Here is a 22,500-nt window from a genome sequence, read left to right as displayed (position 1 = left end):
AGGGACTTCACTTAACAAATGCAGTTTGCTCTGCCATAAATTGTGGGATCTCTCAATTTATGTTGTAGCTGCTGTAGAGAAGTAGAGGCCTGTGGAGAATCCTGTGGGATACCCTTGTCCATGTTGTCTGATAGAGTAGAATTGATATTTACATTTGAGTAACGGATAGAGTGTTTTATTTGGGGAGAAAGAGAGAGATCAGCGTCTGTAAAACTTGCCTGCTTTTTGATGGAACCCAAGTTCACTGACCTTGGTATAGTGTAGCATGGGCTTTTTGGTTTACACAGGCCTCCCTGAGAAAAGCAGGGGAGTTGGGTTATTGTATAGGTCTATAATGCCTCTGGAAGGCTTGATAAGCACACTGCATCAGCTGATGTATGAAGGAATGTAATGTCCTCAACGTATTAACATCGGATTTTAGACCCTGCTCAATGTTCAAGGAAAATGGTTCCCCATGGTTCAGCTGTTGGCTTGGCTGGCTGTTTTTTTCAGCAAGTGATGTGTGGTATGTGACCTGTGTAAATACATCTGTACAAGTGACGCAGATGGGGAAACTAGGATGTAACCTACAACAGCCAAGGTGGCTTCCTTATTGACCCGTGGATGTGTGTGAAATTTAGCAACTACCGGACCAGGTCTGAAAACCATCTTACAATGCTAATCTCTCTGGTGTCGGTGGGAAATTCTCTGTCAGACTGTTTTTCACATGGAGCTGAGAAAAGCTAATACTCCAAGAAATGTGCATTGTTAAGGAAGTGGGGATATTTCTTAGATATTTTGATTTCCTACAGCAACTATTTGAGGAAATTTAGTTGTTTTAAACAGCAGTGGTCCCAGGTCTAGAGTTTACAACCATGTTGCTACAAATGTCTTGGTGATGAATGGCTTTTAAGTAATAAGCATGAAGTTGTAAACGTGGTGGGACTTACACTAACAGCAAGTGTTTCTGAGCATATTACTCCTTTTATAACCCTTTTATTAAGGGGTTTTAAATAGAAATCAAGGTTAGGTTTTTACTGTACCTTGGTGTTTGTTGACCGTTTTAGACAACGGGGTCTTTATGAAGATTGAGTCTATGAAGTTATTTGTGGTGTATTTCTTGTGAGGAAGTTACCTGTGATGGACCTGGTGGAAAAGTCTAACCTTAATAGCATGGTAGATCTGTATGATTTTTTAAGATTCAATTATGACATGGGGTGAAAAGACAGTTAGTTCATCAATTGCCTTTTTTCCTTACCTAAGATTTGAAAGATATTTGAAAATCCTAAAACTGTCCTAACCAGTGTTCACCCTGTGAGTTAGGAACTTCGTAATAGAAAAAATTCAGGTGAGTTATAAAAACATGTATGAACTAGTCGTATCTTTTTCTTTCTCCTTTGTCACTCACAAGATACAGAGGGTTGAATTTCAGATTCCCTGGGAACAGCTTTCTTATCTTACCCCCTTAAATTCCGTGACACCTCACCCAAGGTCTTCACATAATTCTTTTTCCTTCATAAATGGCGTGCAAAGGATGATGGTAGACTCCGTGACGTGGGAAGCGTGCTTTCTGTTTCTTTTTTGCCACCAAGCTGCCACAGGGGGGAGCAGAAGTTTGGAAAGGGCTGTGCCGCCCAAGAAGCCACCGAGGCAAGTGCGTGTATTCCACAGGCATACCCTGGCCAGTCCCTCACGGGGAGAAGAACGGGCACAGGAGAAGAGTGGATGTGCTAGTAGTGAAACGGTTGGTTGGAGGAAGGAGCTGGAGGGTTTGTGCAGCTGGGACAAGCTGAATGGTTCACTGCATCGCAAACCACGCTGTTTTTCTTACTCATTTCCAACCGGCTTTTCTGTCCAGATGTAAGGGGAATGTGACTGAATTGTTTTCCTGCCTCAGGAGGGAAGAAGACATGTGGGAGTTGTACAGTACTTGCAAAATCCCTGTCATTCTGACAAAAGGCTTTTCCCATGTTGGGACTATTTGCTAATGAAGAAAAAATGCTCGGCAGAGGCAAGGCATCTTTGTCAGGCAGAAGAGACAGCGAGGAAAGTTTTGCCAATTTGGTAGGAAAGGGTTGCTCTTGTGGGACTGTTTGTGTTGGTGAAATCCGCTCTGTCTGCTTAAAGCGTGAGTGTCCTGTGCTGTGAGGATGGGGAGTGGGGATGCGTTCCTCACACCCTGGCCCCTGCTGCTGGGTTATACTCTCTTGGCCTGTGTCTGACCACAGCTGGTCTCAGCACATAGTCTGCGGTAGCAGCGCAGCCGTCAGCCACCGTCCTGCCCTGCCAGTGGGCCTGGTGCAGTTTTGAGGAGGAGGGATGTGGGCAGAGACAGGGATGTAGGTGTGAGCGTGGAAGGAGTGGGCTGGGATTTTGGAGTAATGCAGTAAGACAAGAAGGTGGAAAGGGGCTTATCCCTGCTATCAGCTTCCCACCCACGTGTCTGGTTTGAGCCTGTGCCCAGAGACAACCAGCCACGGTGCTGAGCGGGAAAGGGTAAATAGGGCTGAGGATAGAGGTGCACGTATGTGTCTGTGTGGGAAGGGCTGGGGGGAGGACACAGAAGGAAGTGGAGGTAATGGTGTGTCGAGCGGTGTAAGAGAACCAGCCAAGGATGAGGTGGGCTTGGCAGTTTCCTTCCCACTACCTTCACAGCATTTTACCACCAAGAAACAGTGTTCAGGTCTGTTCAACCGCGGCAAACTCATTTGCCCGAAGAGAGGAGTTACATCTGCAGCGAAGTCTGGGTGCTTCTGTTCTGAGCACCTTTGGATTCCAGTCTGGTTTTGGTTGCTCCGCTGCACTCAGGAGCAGGCTGCATCAAGGGGCACATGGAGTGACGATGTGTTTCTTGCTTTTGGGGTTTGTGGTAGGGAGTTTTATCATTGGACAGCCTAGTCAACAATTTTTGGGAAAGAAAGACAGAAGTAATTTTCAGGAGTTAGTTAATGATCAGGAAAGCAATTGAAAGGAGTGAATCAGGGACATTTGCTTTTCTAAAATCCTCCAGATCTGAGTGCACCTACCTGTGATGAGAAAGAGTAAGTGAAGAAAAAGGAAGAATTAAAGAAGGAATGCAAAAATCATATTTATGTTTCTGTAACCTCTCGTGAGAAATAACAATGCTGTGTATTACTTGCTAAATGTGTTACTTTAGAATGCAGAGGAAAATATGGCAAGCGGGTCTTTGCTTTTGATTTGAATGGTGAAAGTAGGATGGGAAGGAAAATAATTTGTTGGGTGAAATCGTGCTTTTTGTACATCTGTGATTCCTGGACTGTTGAACTATCATAAAAAGGAACCTGGGAGAAATCTACATTATTTGTGTATAGTATATTGACTAATTCAATGCCTATTCCACAACCTTGTGCCTAACATACATAGAAAAAGAGAATTCATCGTCCAGTTTCCAAATAAAACATAAGGAATTTGTTTCTGCTTTTGGGAGGTAATGTATCTAGGTTTGAATGGAACTATGTTAAGTATATTGAAAGTCCAAAGGAATGCAAAGCTGGTTTTGTTCAACAATAAACATCAAAGATAACAAGAACATTTATACATTTGGCAAACTTGTGCCTAAATGTCATGTTTCTTGTTTTTCTTAGGGGTGGTTGTTACAGATTCAGGGAGTTAACTAGAGATAAAAATGCAAACAGGAAAAGATAAATAAATTTTGAGCAACTTCAAAATTTTCCCTCAATTCCAATGATGCATGAGTTATAGAACGAACTGAAGTCAGAAACATACTGAAGGTTGTACCACAGTTCATTGCACTCACCTGGACTCTTGCCATAATAAAAATCTGGAGATCACTGTCACTGGAGTCAGTGTCACAGTGTCAAATAAATCAGTTTTTAAAATACCTATACTTCTGTTCCACTCTTCCTAAAGCGCTTTCAGCTTAGTTTGTCAAAGCTTTTTTCCTAGAAGATTGGCTGAGGAAATTGGCAATGAAGTGTGAGTATGTAAAAGAAGGGAATAACAAGGCAGGCACCTAACAGTATGAAAACCTAGACCCTGGTTAGAAGGCTTTTCCAATGTACAATGTCAAGGTATTCGTTCTGGACCTGGTGTGTGTTTCGTAATATTTGAAGAATCAAAATCTGTACAAAGACAAAACCAAGACCAAAACCAGCATCATGTGGCTTATTCTTTTCAGGATTATTTTTTTTTTTTAAGTTTTAGGGAAATTACATCAGTCCTTTTTGAGGTTTTAAGACATCCAACACTTTGACTACATGTGTTTTCCCTTCTATTTCTACTCTTCATCATGGTTTAGGATGAACGGTCATCTTAATTGAATCATTCTTTTAGTTGAAACAATATAGATGTGTATTTCTAGTGCTAGAGGTCACAGGTTCATACCTCCAGAGACTTCATTGTACATTATGTCCAAAGCTGATCCATAATGCACTTCTGACATTTGAAAAAGGTTATTTCATTATGATATAACTCCAGCAAGAAACCCATACATGCTGTATTTCAAGCCAAATAATTTGATGAATGGATGAGGTGTCTAATTTTTGTTTCTTGAAGGATATCAGAGCAAATCCTGCCAAAGTTATGGTTTTGCTCAAAATTCCTTCATTTTTCCTGCTTATCCTGCAGACCAACACAGAGCAGTACATTCTTATCACTTAATTATTAAAAAAAAAATAATATGCAATAAAAAAAAGCCAAGGTAACAAGAAGTTCTGTCCCACAGATATTTACCAAGACAGCCAAGCAGGAACATAGTTGCAGGACTTAGAGCATATTCGATAGTCCTGGACTAATGCATTAGACTTTTGGGGAGAACTAAGATGGGAGTAACAAGGGAGGTGGAGAGAAAAACATTTCAAAGGTTGAGACAGTAGAATGCCCATAATTTGTGTGATATGAGGCCACAGTATTGATGCTGGGCAACTTCTGGTGAAAATAGACCCAAGATCTGTGATCCTTTTGCCTAATGACTGCTCTTGCTTGGAAGGAAGTAAGTGTAGGGGCTGAGATAATTGCTAGACGTGATACAGTACCCAGTTATAGCTGGCTTCAGATTGACCATAGGACAGTGGTGACACTCTGATCGACAGCTGTAACATGTCATCACCAAAGCACAAGGGGTAAAACTTTCCTCTCTGCCCACCTCTGCCTGTTGCACTTTGCAAAGTATTCACTTTACTTTTGCATCATTTGTGTATCAAATCCCTGTTAATTTTGGAAGCTTTCTCCTTTTCCTGGCCATTAATTTCCCATTCCTAGAGCAGTCTGAGTCTCAGTGCCTTTTTACCACCTTTCCTTGTTTTGCTTGGGTCTTAAGTGAATTGCTTGCTCTCAAGCACAGAGGTAAAGTTAGCCATCACTCCTCACTGCCTTCAGCTTGAGTTCCCAAGAACCTCCTTTTCTGCCTTCAGAGCAATGCTCCCCTCTTTGATAGGTGATCTGCTTCTGGGTGTGAGCTAGTAGTTAAGACTACCTTTGCTAGCCTCGGTGAGAAGTTTTTATGGGGCAATGTATAGGTGAATGTGGGAGGCTTTTTTTGGTATCTCTTTGAGGGGTCTTACAGATTTGTTCAGCCTGTACTGTAGCTTGGATAACGTTATTAAAACATCTCTGCTTTCCAAGCTGGAAAGGTCACTGTGTTTCTTTAGAATATTTTTGGAGATGTTTCTGTGGTTTGTCAGATCTAAAAATAAACTATGATCAACACACTTTAAAATTATGACAGGGTTTTTTTTCAAGAGTATATAAGGAAGTCAGATATTTATTTTCCTCTTAGAGAACGGGTCAGAACTACAGCGAGGCTACGAAAATCCCCTTTGGGTCTCCAGGACTTTTATTTTTGGTGTGTGTTTAAAGTGGGGGGCACCTCCTGCCTATCTATTAATCTCTTTTACACCACTTATACAGCCTATCATTTTCTCAACTGAGAGAAAAAGTCACCAGGAACATTTGTAGTTTTTTCTCCTTAAATTTCTAGGCAACTGGGAAGCTTTAATCAAAGTTTGTTTTCATTTGAAAGAGGCATCCTGGTGAAATAGACCCTGTGCATTGCTTGCATTAATTTTCAGCCAAATGAAGCTTAGAAAAAAGTTGGAATTCTTTTGTTTTTAAACGTGTCAATGTTCCGGTTTGATTTGTAAGGGAGAAACATAAGGGGAGTTTATTTTGAAATTCTCTTTGTGTCAATGACCTACTGGTCTTCATTGGCCTGAAAAACACTTTCAATATTTTCACTTTGAGGGAAATTTTTTAATGTCTATCACTGCAAGTGGGGCTGAAGAGATGTTTGAAAATCCAGTGTCCTTCAAGGAGTAGAAAATCCATTTTATGGCCCACATCAGGGAATACTTAAAAATATTCTATGATTTGTTTAGTCATTAAAGCCTATTGTGTAAAAGCAAATTTGTTAATGCAGTTTTACTGTTTTCAATCGCTGTAGTTGTTCCTAAAACAAATCTTATTGTTGTGCATGTCTGCAATATAGAGCCTTGGACCGGGTAGTTCAAAGGCTCAGTGTTGGATAACAGGCCAGTGAGTCCAACAGGTAGGGATCTATCACTGGTGGCTTGTTTGGAGACCTTCAGCCATCATTCTGCATCTTCTGTGCTTTTACTTGAGTCCTGTGCTTGAGTATGCATTGTAGTTGGAAGTGTTGGCTAAAGCTTTGCTACTTGTAAAGAAACGGTAGTTGTATGTCATATTTTTCATTATTGGTGTTGCAGGGGGAGTTTCTGAGACACAGGCTGGGAGGGATTGAGTCTAGCGAGAGCTCCTTTGGAGACCTGAGGGTACCAAAACTGGTCTCTGATGGCACTCGCACACAAAGGCCTTACCTCTCCTCACAGCTGCTTCATAACTATTATATCAAGTTTCATCTAACTTCCCCTTCAGAAAGTATCTAACACTGAACAGCTCTCCAAAGCAGTCACAGTTGGGTTTCTGCAATATCCCCTCAAGCATCTTCCAGAAGTGTGACGTGCCAGGGACATTTTCAGGGGGCTCAAGTGTGGGCTGCGTTGCTGGTGCCTGCAGGTCTGAGAGCTGATGCAGGTCATTCCTTCAGGGGTTTCCCTGCCTTCTGTAGCAAGGCGCAGTTGCGTTCAGCACTTGTCAGTGTTAACCAGCAGTTGCTCCTTCAGACTCGCTGCTTTACAGATTGGCATGGGGAGGAGCTGATGTGGCAGCCTTATATACCTGATCTACCACCTCCCAAGTGCACAGGTTAGAAGAGTCATCCTTGCGTTTAGAAAAAGAAGGGGAAGTGGCATGACCTCTCTTTCTGTGGACCAATTTAAATCTCATCCCATCTTTTTCAATGAGTCTTATCTTATACTGGCAGAAAAACAGAGGATGTTGCTTCTCATCAGGACAGAGCCTGCATTTAGCTTTGTTTCAAGTGGTGCAATAAAATATGGGAATAGGCTTCAGCTTCCCATGTTTAAATTCTTCTCTTTTAATCCCTGTTTCCATTTTTGAAAATATTTGGATACAAGAAGGCAGTTTTTCTCTTTCCACTTCTGATTTGTTTGTTGGAGCACTGCCTGCTCACCCTATTTGAATGTCAAGAGACTCTCTATTTTTCCATTTCTGGAATAGTCATTCACGACTCCGTGTTTCTTGTGCAAATCCTCAGAATTTACAGTGTGTTTATTGGTCTCTTACTAACAGCACTTTCTGTCTTGTAATATTTTGTTTCAAAGTTTCTCTCAGATACTGTTATATAGATTTTGTTCACAAAATAATTCTGTCGTAAGCTTAGGAGTTTAAGTGACCACCTTCATGAAGGATCAAACTAATTAGCTGATTAAAATTTAAGGGATTTATATAATTTGTTGAACTAGTAAGTTTAAGACATAATTGATGGCGTAAACTAGTGTGTAAAGGATACTAGTTGTGCAGAGTGTTGCAGCAATGCACAGTAAAACACAGCCTGTAGGTTGAAGAGACCACACTGAGGTCCTGATTTTGCCAGTTGTGCTGTACAGATTAAGACCATGTTTGTATAAAAGAGCTTGTAAGATCTGGTAAAGTACAGGGGAGAACCAATAACCTGGAATGGGTATTTCCTGAGAGTGCAGGTAATGTGCTTTGGGTGTTGCAGTTGAAAGGAGGGTGGATGTTAAGGGCAAGACTGTAGCAACCAGAGCACAGAGACTGGAAAGGGGCTGAGCATTATGAAGAAGGAAAAGAGAGGAAGAGGAGGTGTGTGGCATAAACTGGAGCAGAAATGGCAAGAAAGGAAAATGCTGAGGGAAAGATCAACAAACTGCAAAGCAGAAAAACATACGGAGGGATGACTGAAAGAGTAGCCCATGGCGGGTTTTGTACCAGGGCACATTGCTGTTCTGCCTGACACCTAATTAGCTTGGTGCAGGAAAAACATTAATGTACTTCACAACTGACTCTCAAGTTTTACGGCTATGGAAGTGGGAGGGTGGAAGGAAGCTGTAGAAGCAAACAGACAGCTGGGGTGTGTGACATGTATGTAAGAGTGGCCTGGGCCATGGAACTGTGCAATGATGCAGGAGCAGTGAACGGGAACCAGTATTCTCAGTCCATAAAATGCAGTATCTGCCAAATCTGACTTGCCCTATGACTGCATTTCTCATTTTACTTCCTCTCTGTCTTCCATTAAAGCATAGAGATTTGGGGTAGGCACTTTTGCAGGCTGACTCAAAAAGGAAAACCGCATCTGTCCTTTGGTTTGAGTGCTACCCTTTAAGCCTAATCAATTTGGTTGTTAAATTTGTATAATAATCGTGCTTTAGACAAAGCCTAGCTTTAAGCCTAGGCATGAAATTATTCTTTGCTGAAAATCAAGGATGTTTGGGAGTCTTCCTTTTCCTGCTGCAGTCCTTGCTGGGTTTTCTCCAGAACGTCCTTGGAAATGTGAGCTCCAGATATGTCGTGAGACAGGCTGTGTTATGTGGCAGCTGCATGTTTCAGAAGAAAATGCATGAGGAGATGGCTGAATGTGCATGCAGACTTCTGGATGCTCATCAGCACAAATTCTGAAGTTCCTTTTTAGTTGCTGATCACTGATGAGCACTGTAAAGCAGCACAAATAAGACAGATAGCTTTAATCACTGAAAATGTTCCCTCTTTCGCTCTCATGGTCTCTCTAGACTAGAATTTTGTAAACAGCCAGATGCAGTTTTGCTTCCAGAGATCTCACAATCCAGATTTTGGTACCAACTAGCTATTTCAGGCCAATGTAGACTCTACTGAAGGATGGATTTGTAAGGAAAATGTTGACAGATCCTGGCCCCTTGTATCACTGGTGGAAGCTATGATAATAATAATGTTTTCCTTTAATAGTCTTCCATCAAATGTTCAAAGCAGTAGTTTTGCCTTTGGTGCAAACATCAAAAATGTGGACAATTTTGTTTTCCTAAACTTGGACAACATCTGTGTTTCCACCATTTCTGCGGGAATGCAGTACACCCTTTCCCAATTTTATTAAAAACCACCTTTCTGGCTAAAGCGTGTGCCATTGCAAGCACTTTCATTCTGTCTCATGTATCTTGTTCTAGGAAGTTGGAGTCTATCCATTTAATTTCTCCAGGACTTTCTTACTGTGAGGAGCATAGATGAGAGCTGTGTTTTTCCTCTTATAATGCCTTCAAGTTGTTTTCCTTCCTAAGTGTTTCCAAGTAGTTAAATGACTCTCAGTGACAGTAATGTTTTACTGATAATTATGTTGCTTGTTGGTCCAAACCAGAATTGATTTTAGAGATGATTGTAGTGAGTTCTGACATCTGGAAAAAGTTATACTGAAGCCTGGCTGCAGTTTAGTTCTTTACCTTTTGGGACAAGCCTCTTGCATTTGATCTGGCATGGAAATCTCAAAATCAGCTTTGGATGGGCATGTGGAAAGAAGGACATAAATGAAAATGCAGGAGGATCTCTGTTTCCATTGTTGTATTTTTTTAATTCTCCCAGTTGGAAGGAAGGTACCTATCTAATGTCAGTGTGAAGGTTTGAGGAGGCTTGTCAGTGCAAGGTAAAACTTAAATCTTAAAATGTGTATCCATTTCCTATAGGCAGACAATTTTTCCGTAAAGCAGTATTCAATGCCTGACAGGAGGACTGAGGAAAATTTTGTGCTGGCTCATGATATCCCACGCATAGCAAGGAAGTGCTTTCCAAAGAAGAAATTAGCTTTTCTATGAGCAAGAGAAGGGTAAAAGTTACTTACACTCCTCTCGGTTTTGCTTAAGAGTTTGTAAGAAGGATTGGCCTTGCTTACATGCCTCTCATCAGGAGTGGAAACAGGCAGGCCATCTGAGGGAGTGGTCTTACTTACATGGAAACTTTTACGTAAGAAGAGGAGGCTGGTCCAGCAAAGGTGTGGTTTTATTTACATCCATGCTCTTCCCTCATGATTGGAGGGTGTTTGGAAGGTGTGGTCTCATTTACATCCCGCCTAGACTGCCTTTGGCTCATCTGGATTCGACCCTCGCCTGTGGCTGGAAAAGTAAGGAACTGCTGCAAGCAGAATAAAAACGACAGTGTGGAAAAACATGACTGTTTTCTGCCTCTGTTTCTTCAGTGTATGCATTCCTGCTGGTATGTAACTGGAAAGGGAAGGCCACGTTCCCAGGGAGAGAGGGTTTGGGGTCTGTGTAGGTATATGTATGTATGTTTGTGTGTGTGAATGTATTTGTAATGCTAAGGTGAACATACCAAGTTTTGTGTTACCCTGGGTGTTGGAGGGTGCTAGAGCTGTTTCTGAAGAAAGAGGTCAGAAAAGCAAGATTTTATTCATTGCAAATTGTTTCTTTTTCTTTTCTTTTCTTGTTGTTTTCTTTTCTTTTTTTTTGGGTTTTTTTTTTTTGTTTGTTTTTGTTTTTTTTTTTTTGTTTTGTTTTTTAAGGTACATATACAACATTTCAAAGGTTCTGCTGCTGCCAGCTCTGGAAGAAGGCCTGTCTTTATTGTATGTGTTTGTGACATTTCATGTAGTCCCTTGCATCAAAGTGAAGCCAATGTAAACACTGTAGCAGCATTTTACACATTCTCTGAACCGGGATAGAAGACTATGGCACAGAATATGCAGGGCAGTCAGGAATTGGCTATGCTACACACAGTTGCCATGCAATAGTCTGTCCCTTCCTCAACATGTATATGACGTATATTCAACTGGAGGGGCTACTGTACCTTATGGTAAAGAAGTAATTCAGCTGTTACTGGCCTCTATCTGCATTAACTTTGGGATGCAGATACATTTTTAGCAGAAAGTGGACTGGGGAAACTCCTTGCATGGGTGTTGTGAAGTATTCAGAAAGCCTTCAAGCCACTGTTGACTTGGTTGGATTGAATTAACTGTGATGGCTCTAGTCCTTCCCTGTTTTTCTTCCAGCCATGGTTGATCAGGCACCATCTTGATGAATTCCAGGCAATAAGAAAGGCAGAAGGCAGAAGAGATAGTTTGCTGATTTATCTTTCCTTTTTTTCCAAAAAGGGAATTAAAGTATCTTGAGTCCACAACAGCTTGACGATTGGTCCAGGTGCACATACATGAGCATCAGTGTTATTTTCACCGAGAACAGAGCTATTGTGTTACTTTGATTGTGGGTGGAAAGTGAACAGAGTCCCTTCAACACAAAGCTCTGGTTTGTGACGGTGCCCAGAAGCACTGAATGCTGAAGGAGCTGCCACCAACACTCTGGGACTGGCTGCCCCTTCCATGGCTGGGATTACGTTGCTGTGACGTGCTGTTGCTCAATGCAAGAGCAAGGCACTTCCAAGAAGACAGCCTTGTGTGGGGACCTGCGGGTCAAATGCTTTTCTCTAGTTCTTGTCACTGCTGCCTCTGCTGCCTGATTATACTTCTGTAACTCATGGTAAACATGTGGACATGACAGCCTAAAGATACATTTTCAAGTCAGAATCAGAACTTTTTCAAGTTCAGATACCTCTGAATGCCTTTATAGACACCTGGCAATAAGCCACTTCTCCTTTGCCCACAAAAACTTGGTGAAACTGGAAGTCTAGCTATCTGCCACACTCTGGTTTAGGAGATGAAAGTTAATAGAATATTTCCTCTCTTTTCTGTAACCAAGCCAAGCTGAGGTGCACAAAAATAATTGCATGCTAGTGCACCGCAGGAGGAAAAGTGTCTGGCATTGTGTCCCTGGATTGCAGACAGGCAGGAGAGCCAGAAAGTTTGTCATCAGGATGCCTTGCATGTACTCTGGGGCTGCAGCCGAAATTTTTAAGGTACACATGTATTGCCCAACTTCTGAAGACAGGTCCTCAAGATGATGTAAACCAAGTGAGTGATACGTGCTAAGGACACAGATGTAAATTTAGCTTTTTACACCCGAGGAGCTGACTGGTCTACACTGCCATTGCCAAGGCTGTGTAAGTTAGCCTGGACTGTGTGCTGTGCTGTTCTGCTTCTCCAGAACCAAATAAGGCTTGTGAATCTCTACACTGCCCTGCATTCATGGCTGTGACTGCACTCAGAGACATATGCTTCATTTTTAAAATTGGCATAAGGTCCAAAACAGAAGGGTGCTTTATAAAATTTTCTGGCTTCCTGATCTTCCTCTCCTCCTTCAGCTTTCTTGCTCAGGCTTAGCTTCCCTCCTTGATCCCCAGCATTGCGCCTGAGCAAACACTCTGGCTTGAGTAGCTGTTCCCCATGCCCCAAAGGACATGACAGCCCTTTAGCTGGTGTGCATACAGCAAAGTAGATTGTTTCTCCTGTCAGAGGAAAAGATGGCAAGCTTGTAACTTAAGGAAAAGGGATCTAAGAGAGATAAGAGCGTAAAAGACATTACTACAGTTCTATGTTTGGAATCGGTTACGTATGTGTGTGGTAACCCAAATGATGGGTGGACTGCACTTTCCCATTACCATAATTACATTTCCTTTCATAGCTAGGGTTGGGGACGCATCCAGACATTGCAGAACACATCAGTAGATTTAGTGTGGCTTACTCAGTCTCCATTTATCAGACTATGTCCCAATTATGTTACATTTGGGAAACAGAATAATTTTCTGGTTATAGCACACGGAATTTGTGGCATTCTAATCCTAGTCGTCCTGCTGTATGACCTTGGAGAAGTTGTTTTACTTCTCTTTGATGGTAAAAAATTAACTCGCCCCATGGATGGATTTTAATACCATGCCAAGTTTAAAAAAAAATCTGAAGCTAAAGTTAGCCTTCTAAATCCATATTCAGGGGCTAAATGGGGCCACATGTTTTCCACAATCCTTGAGCACCCTGTAACTGTCTCCCACCGAGGCCAGCTAGAGATTTTGGGTGTTCAGCACTCTGAAACATGAAGCAAAAGAAGAGTGAAAGCAGCCACTTGTATGCACATGAAGAGAAGCTCACTGATGTGGTGTGGTGAGACAGGGACAGCGGTCTCTTTCCTGGGTGGTTGTCACAGTCACAGCAGTGGGGAGGTGTGGGTGGGATTAACCTCTAGTTTTACTGTCTGAAAGAGGAATGTCTGCCTTAGGCTGGTTGTTCAAGATCTCTTTAGTGGGCCCTCTTGGTTCAGTGGATCTGGAGCAACTTTCAGTGGGGACAGATGAGCATCCCCCGATGTGTCATCCTGCCCACCTATCCAGATGTGGGATGAGTAATCCTCTGAAGATGCTCAGCTCTGTCCATGGAGTGAAGTGCTTCATGAATGCTTAGACGACTTGCTCAGGCTCTGCTGATTGTAAAGTCAGTGGGTGACTCACGGTGCATTAGGTAAGCCCAAGAGTGTAGCAGAGCTGCTCATAGCTGCAGAGAACGGTGAAACCTCATCTCAGACCTGAGGGGTTTTCTTGTGAAAGCGGGGAGAAAAACTTGAATCTTGCAAAGAAAAAGAAATATAAACTTGACTGTAGTCATTGAAAACCTATTCCGTATTGATGGCATGGTTTGTTTCCACTGGAGAGCTTTGTTCTTCTGGGCAGTGTTTGAGGAGGAAGATTAATTTTCCCACGGGAGAAATAAGCTTTGAATAAGTCAGCTAAAATGGATTGTTCTTATGTGCACTGCACATGTATAGGAGAAACAGAAGACGTTTACATGCTCCCTGAGGAGGAACCACGACAAGCAGACAATTAACCAATTCCCCTGGATCCCCAGATTTAAAGAACCACGTAATGGCTTAATTGAGTTGAGTTGCTGAGAGTGCGGCACTGCACTGAGATTCGTGCTGTGAAGTGCGCGATTCCCAGAGGCATCCATCAGGTTTTAAAGAATTGACTTTCCATGCTAATTGACCCAAATGTGCTTGATTTTACCTCACAATCTCCACTTCATTCAATTACCGTTAAAGAGAAGGGAATGAGAAAAAGGGGCTCCATTTGTCTCGTGTACTATATTAAAAGGAATCTTTCTTAAAGCAACATTTTGTAACGCTGAACAAATTTTTCAACTTGAACTGGAGCTGCATTTATTCCACTTTTTTTTTTTCTTCTTTTTTTTTCCCCCCAAATGACTGAGCACATATTTGGTAAGGACTAGAGAGTATTTGTTAAGCTACTCTGCTTGGCAATGGAAGTGTAGGCATCATCACCAGAAGAATGAGGGCAGTACAGATGGATGGACGGTGTCTGACCTATCTGACCGGGCAGGGCTGAGCAGCACAGCATGAGGGCTGAGTGCTCCCATGGCTTGGCGGAGTGCTGGCCCATCTGAACAATCACTAAATGAAGAAAAAAAAAATCACAGTTTAACTATTTTTATCTTCAAGAAGGCAAGGAGCCAGGTTTGAGGGATAGGTTTTGCAATGTGAATTAGAAGCTGAACTCTTCCGTATAAAAGGCCAGTAGGCACCTCATTTTGGCAAGCTATGATCACCTTTTATGTGTGTGTAAACATCCCTGGAGCACACAGAGCAATTAGTTAAGACTGAGGTTCGCAGTGCATTCTGTGTGTGTGCAGAACCCAGGGTTTTGTACCTTGTCAGTTTACAAGCCTTAATTCATTTACAAATCAAGTATCTTTGTGTGCTAGGGATTGAGTCCACCTCTCTAGCTATGTTCCTGGAATACCACGGGAGGCTTTCTTTGGTAAGGAAGCTGCTCTCTACCTGGTGAATTATTTCAAGCTTACCTGAAATGGTGCCAGCAAGAGGCATGTCAAGGAGCTTCTGTACATTCCTATTTGAACAGGCGGTGTACCATTGAAATTAGTGGAGTTCATCTGAGTTTGCACAGTTGTTTGGAGAGCAGAATTTATCCCCTGATGCTTGTGATAAACCATATTTTGTACCAACCAGTCAAGTTATGAACAACTGTGAAGTGAAGGTGTTCAAGGTGTTTACTTCATTGTTAAGAGTTGTATGCCATATATGGTCAGTTGTGGGGTTTTTTTCTGCTGTTTTCTTTTTTTCCTTAAGAAGGCTCTCCTCCAAACTGCTGAATCATATTGCAAACACAGACCTGGTGATTTTTCAGAATTTGAATCATAGTTGAGCTCTCTGGATATCAAGCTGTGAAGCCACACGTGGGCTCAGCAGTCTGGCAACCTCTGAGTGCAGCTTTGGCAGTATCATATTCACAGTCCAGATGTTGGATGGTTCAGCCATAGCATACAGCACATTAGAATAGAGCAACAACATGACTGAAAATTGCTGTTTACTTTTCTTAAATACCATGGTTTGTGCTGTTCTTGACGTTTTAGCCTGGATATTAAGAACCAGACTGCTTCAGATCTGTATCCCATCTTGGAAGAAAGTCTCATGTAACAATCCCATACACAGTGAGAAACCTCTTTTGGAGGTTTTGCTCTTGCATTCTTCCTGCCAAGGTCCCCTGTGAGAAGTTGTCCCAGTTAGCCCCACTTCTAACGTCAGTTATAGGTATATTCAGGATTAACAAAAACCATCAGGATCCTGTGGAACTAGACATAAGAAAGTCAGGGTGGTACCTAAGATTTCTAAATGTAATATGATCATGTTCTGTCTTAGTGTTCTGCTTTGCCCTTACGAGCTGCAGTGATTAATGCCTTAGCAATAATTAGGAAAGATAGAATCTCCATTAAAGCAGGATTCTTCCTCGAAGCTGTGCTTCTGCTCATTCAGTCAGTTAAGCTCCTTCCTGCATGTGCTTCATTTAAAATAACATTCTGTATGTAAATAACATGTTTTGAACTTGCTAAAATTTTGTGCGTATGATACAAGAAACCGAGAAGAGTCTTGACAATTCAATTCCTGTGTCAATATTTCTTCAGAGTACAATATTTAGGCTTTGAAAACAGCTAGTGTTGTTTTGCAGGGCATTTAAAAGAAAGATCTTAATTTTTTCATTGTGAGCACTGAATCTGGAAAGGAATAAACAATGAATCACCTAGGCCAAATTACTTTGTTATGCTTGCAGAAAACAAACTGAAAAAATCTTTCATTTTGTTTTTTCTTGAGAATGACTGAGACACACATATTAGCAAATTGTTCATTGATTTGATCTGATTTATTTCACTTAAATCTTAAACTTGAAACCTAGACAGAAATGAGAATAGGGAACACATATAAAAAGCACTTCCAAAATGCAAGAAAGTTCCTGTGAAAATGTGAATATTGAAGGTTCATCCTTCAGGCAGGACTGATGATTCCCCTGTGCCTGTCACGCTAAAACTGCACCTTGAAGGTAATATATCTGACAGTTTTCTTCCCTGGCCAGCCAGTTAAACTGAGCAGTTTTGTGGGAAGAAGTAGCACTGGAGCTGAGGAGGACTTGTGCTGGAGCAGGAGATACTGTATAGGTGAGCAGGAGGCAACTTTTGTGTGCCAGTCTCAGTGCCGCGCAGATAGACAAGATAGGCTCAAAGGGGTATATTGTCCCAAAAGGAAGATGGGGAGAAGGGCTGTTGGAAGAAAACGGGCTTCTTGGAATCCATGACATGGAAAAGAGAGTATTTCTGTTGTCTTGGCATGGAAGAAGGCTCTTGAAGAGAAAATGAGAAGAGTTGCAGAAAAATATGAAGGAACCAAGGCAACTTTTTGTTTGCCTTGTTTTGTATTTCAGCAGCTGGGGTAAAGCTGAGCTCCTCAGAGGAGAACACTAACTGAGCAAAGCAACACAGGCCCTTGAAACCCAACAAAATAGCTGGAAGGAGGAAAAGACCCAGGCAAAGAATAGCATTAGAGTTCAATGACAGCAAATAGAACTGGCTCATTATTGAATTCTCACTTATTGAGAAGAACAAAAAGGGTTTGAATAGAGCTTTCGAGAAACAGTTTATTATAAGAAGTGAGAGCTAAAAGGAGGAACTGAAAAATGGTACGCACAAAGACCTTGCCTCACAGGTTCAGGAAGGATCTTCAGTCTTCAGATAGGTGAAAGCTAGCTCGCATAAGATGTGTCAGTTCAAGTCAGGAAACTCCACCCTCAGTGGGTCTAAATGTCAGAACTATCAAACCAGCTTTTCTGATGTGTAATAATTATTATTTCTGTCCTACCCAGGAGTCCAGCAAAGAATATATGAAATCCCTGAAGATTAGCTCAGTAATTGAGTCATACGTTACTGTTGTCCTGTTTTTGATAGGAGAAGGTCAAGTCAGAGACTGACTGGTATTCTGACAGTTTATGTTAATATTGTAAAATACAAATATTTTGCTTTTGCACAGCCAAAAATAATGCTCTCAGAAACAAGTCACAGGAAAATGTATGTGGTAATCCTATGCAAATGAAATATGTTCCACAAGTTTTATTAAAAGAATTTAAAAGAAACTAGAGGAGACTTTTAAAAGCAGAGGTTTTTGTTTCTTGGGAACCAGAACAACTGTAATAGAAGCACATGCTTACATAGCATGCAGGATTTAGCACTTAAAACATCCAAACAGCAATGCAGCAAAAGGCTTGCTTTGTTCCTGGAATTAAGAGATACACACGAAATGCTTTTAAAATGCTTAAATTAGTCAAAGACTTAGTCATACTGAATGCAAAGAAATTTGCATGCTACTTCGCCTCTGCCTAGATTCTGAGCTAGTGTCTCAGATACTGTTAATCCTATTACACATTTTATTTCTACAGCATAATATTATCATACTAGAGATACTGGACATCTTGCCTCAAATGTTTCATAATACACAATTCCAGCAGATTTATGTGTGTGCTTGCAGACAGATGCCATCACCTTTTATTGTGTAAGAAAGGGAGGTGCTGCCATTATACACTGTGTCATTTTATAGCGGGCAAGAAAGGTGTTGAAATGCGGAGCTCAGAAACATTAGGAACTGGTTACGTGGGGTGTGTTGAAATTTTCAGCACAGTGACTGAGGGTATTGCACCAGGTGAAACACAGGATTTAACAAAAAACTAATCTCTAAGTAATAATTGCCAAATATTAGCCAGATACCTGGATTTATATACCTTTTGAAAGGAAAAGCTGATCCTAGAATAATTTCTCATCTTTAATACAAATACCAAACCCCGCAGTACATTTGGAAGAAAACCAGGCATAGCTAAGGGATGGAGAATTGCACAGAAGCCATGAAACTGCACTCCTCTCTCCCCCTGAATTAACAACCGAATTAACAAATTGGTTTTGTTAACTCAAGGCAACAAACATACAGTAAGTATTGAAAATGCTTAACTTCAGAGTGGAATTGAAATGCCACAAGGTTTTTCATCCTGGTGGGGAGGAGAGCTAGTACAAAGCTGGGAGGGGGTAGTAAAAACTTTTCAGCCTGTTGTGTAGTGTGTGAAGAAGAAAACATTTCTTAGGAGATATATTATATTAGTGGTTGCTATATATACCTACATATATATTTATTGAAATCAGATAGCAGTTTTCTCACTGCTAGGATATAGTACAGAACAGTTCTTTACCTATTTACCCCAGGATAGTTGCTATCTTACTTACTTCTTGGTTTCATTTTTGCTTTATAAGTACACAATTTAAAGTAATTGGTTTGGGTTGCTTTCTGAAACCCCCAATTTTATTGATTTCTCCCTTCCATTACCAGCACAGTAAGAGGTATCTTCTTTTAGCACTTGAACCTGAGAAAACCTTAGTGGTCCCAACCCCTCACAATCACCTAGTAAGACCTTATCAAGCCTCCAGTTTTGTTTTCCTTGGTGCTTGAACTCATTAGGTTTTGAATAACAGCTCTACGCATTTCTTCAAGAGTGGGATGTAGATGAAGAAATCCAGGAGTGACATGTTTGCGTTCAGTGAGATCAGAGTCACTGTAGGACCAAGTGGAAAAACATAGCTAGGAAAATAAGGAGAGGAACAAGGAAGGTTAGAAGAGTTGTGCGAGACAGGCATTAACATTTGTAATCCACTGAGAATGATGCATGTATTTCCTGGATCTGTGTTCCCCCACCCACATAGCCAGAAAATAAACTTCACAGATTTCTAGGAGCATGGAATGTTTTCCAAAGAACATTATTATCTGGGAAATAGATTCTCTTTTTCAAAGTACACATTCTGGCAGTACTAGGCCTAAAGAACTTGTCTGGCAAGCACGTGATTTTCTTTTACATTGGTATTGCAAGAATTAATTCAAAGGCTTTTTTTCGGTACTAGTTCTGTTTCTATAGGCCCTGCAGGAGGATAGTTGTTGGCTCTTTCCCAGCATATTAATGGAAAAATAGCCTTTTCAAGAAAGTAAAATCACGAGCTTTCTCCTCTCTCCCTGCTAGAATCCTTGTCTGAAAGAAGGGGATATAATTTCAAATGAAAATGAAATGCCTGATAATATGTTAATAATGAAAACACAGATAAAACTGTAGATGTTATAGCTCTTTGCTTAGCTTCTTAATCTCCCTGCAAAAGCAGTGATTTTGTCTACAGTGTTTGTGACTTTTCAGTGGAAAACAGTAGGAATTGTATTCTCTATTTTATTTTAATATCAACTGGCAATCACCTTCAGGACAGCATTCATTAATTACTCTATGCATTTGAAAGCAGCAAATCTGTTTTCCATGCAGAAGACCTATACTGCATGTTGTACTGCTTGTAGGGCAGTGGGTTTTCCAAATAGTATTTGTGAAAAGTTCTGAGCCATAAGTACAAATTAATCAAGCAACACCACAAAGAAGGGAAGTAGTACAAAATCTTTCATTTCTGTTCAGAGAACCTGTGTCTAGTGCTGACTGCATCATCATTGTGCATGAGTGGTGCGGCGGGTGAGTATTGCCAGTGTGCATGGACGAGTATCACCATCATGCTTTCTAGGCATGGATTTACTCTAGGGACAGGAGCCTCCCTTCTCCCCATATCGCCCTCGCCAGAGCACTTGCTGGTCAGATCATGTGAGGCTTGCACTCTTCTCCTACCTAATACAGCTTGCAGCTGCGTGCAGACTTTCATGTCTACTTCAGCTTGGAGTTGTGGGTCTGCTGGGAAGGAAATCCAGCCACGAGACACTTTAAGTAGCAGTTTGATCTTTGTCAGTGAGATTGACTCAATTTAGACATGTACCGTTGAGAGGTCAGATCTGGACTGGAATACGTTAAGGCCTGTCAGAACACTGTAAGCAGGAAAGGCAGACATTGCAGCCACCAAGGATTTGATTCCAGCAGAGAGTCTTGTAAATGTGGATGTTTAATAGACCGTGAAGAAGTTAAAAGGAAGGATTAGACAACTGGTGGGGTCAAGTGCACTTAAGTAATCATAAATGCATAGGGTGGTGCTGTAATTAAAAATGCTCCTCCACTCGCTCGGTTAACCTCGGTGTCGGAGCCATGCCTAGTACAGGCATAACTTCAGTTCCAAGGGGCTTCTGTAATTGGTCCAAATCATATGAAAGCTTTTAAACTTATACATTGGGTTGAACTTACAAAGACAGGGTGGGAGAAAATACCCTAATTATTCAGACTCTAACATAAACAAATTTAACCACTCTGTGCTCTGAAGTGAAAGTATTTGGGACAGCTGTCCAGAAAGAAAACTTGGCAAGAAAAAGTTTCAATTCTTATTTTACCATGTTCAAAAGAAACTACTTTTTAATTACTATTTTTATTAAACAAGTTTCCTGAAGAGCCTTGATAATGTTTATCAGAAGCACTTTGATACTGAATGTCTGTAAAAAGCATAAGTAACTTTTGTTTTTTAAAATAAAAGAACATCTTTTATGGGGGAAAAAAAAAAAGTTTCTCTTGACTACTTTTACTGTCTCTACTAAACACACACGAGTCATGCAACTCCATTAAATGCTTAGAATAATATTTCCAATGCACACTTTGCTTGTTAAGCTAATGGAGTGTTTTCTTACACACCAGGCCAGAATCACATGATGAAATTTGAACGGGTTGCTTTAGGCTTTCGTTCTTTTTGATTACTTATTTGGGTCAAGCGTTTAGAAAGAAGATAAATTTAATATAAAAAATATTGACCTTCTCCTTGAAAACACATTTTTTAAACAACTGTGAGAGTTTCTGCTGGGTGCTTTGTGATACGCTTCTTGCTAAGTTCAAGCCCAAATTTACTTATCTTTTTTGAGGGACAAGATGTTGACAAATGCCCTCCTCACAGCAGCAATGGAAATACATGAGCCTGAGGTCTGTAAATGCTGGAGAGAAAGAAGAGGCAGGAAAGGGCTGCCTGTTAATAAAAGGATTATTCAGAATATGATACTTATGTGACCCAAAATAGCACTTCTGTTTCTTTCATACTATATTTCTTGTATTTGGCATACAAAAATGCAGCTGGGATTCTGGCTTCTTAAAAACCCTTTTTACATAAAAAAAAAGTGACCTTTCTTCCTTAAATGTCCTGGCCTCTCTTCCTCCTTCTACAAATTTCAGCCACGTGGAGTGGAAGAAAGTAGCTTATCCCGCCACCCTAACAAAGGTTTTCAGGAAACTGAAGTTAGGACTGGATCTGGAAGTCATGTGGAAACTGGTAGAGCTACAATGGAGCCTGTTTAGCAGCAATAAAACTGATGAAGATTAAGTGACATTGTACTACTAAGAATGTTTTTATACACCTTTTTTTAATAACTTTTTATACCAAAGGCAAAAGTCAAAATCACTGCCTTGGACCACAAGTGAAATGCCTTACAGGAACAGCAGGGTCTGGGAAGGACTGCAGAGGGAGGTAGTGGAGCTGCCCTCCCTGAGCCTTTGCAGGCAGCATCTTCAGGTGTTTTGGAGAAACATCTGTTAGGTCTTGGGTCTAGAGAGAAGGAAAAGGAGGTGCAAATAAGAGTTGAGAACTCATTTACCAGATGTCAGTGGTGACATTGCAGGTGTTTTAGCATTAAGCTCTCTGGTGATTTGCGGCAATCCAGATTCCCACCTTCCTGCATGGACAATGAAGACCTGCATTTCTTGCCAGTATGATGTGCAGAAAGTATTTGTTCTATATTCTGTCCCTGAAGGAGATGCGTTCTCTTAGTAGCATACATTTTGAGATTGGGCAAAGTATGAAAGCAAAATCATGAGGAGCTGTATTTTTGCCTGGTTCTTAGTAAGATACTAGGGAGCCTCACAGGGGATAAATGTAAGCTGCTTTGTTACTTATTTTCTTAACATCATTGTTTGTGCTTTGCCCATTCTGAACAGTGCAGGCAGGGAAACAGGAAACTGCCTTTCCTTTCATGTTATTTCACATGCCACTGACAGCACAGCCCT

Source organism: Falco naumanni, chromosome 6 (genome assembly GCF_017639655.2).
Source record: "Falco naumanni isolate bFalNau1 chromosome 6, bFalNau1.pat, whole genome shotgun sequence".
NCBI classification, from domain to species: Eukaryota; Metazoa; Chordata; class Aves; order Falconiformes; family Falconidae; genus Falco; species Falco naumanni.
This window is presented reverse-complemented; position numbering follows the sequence as displayed.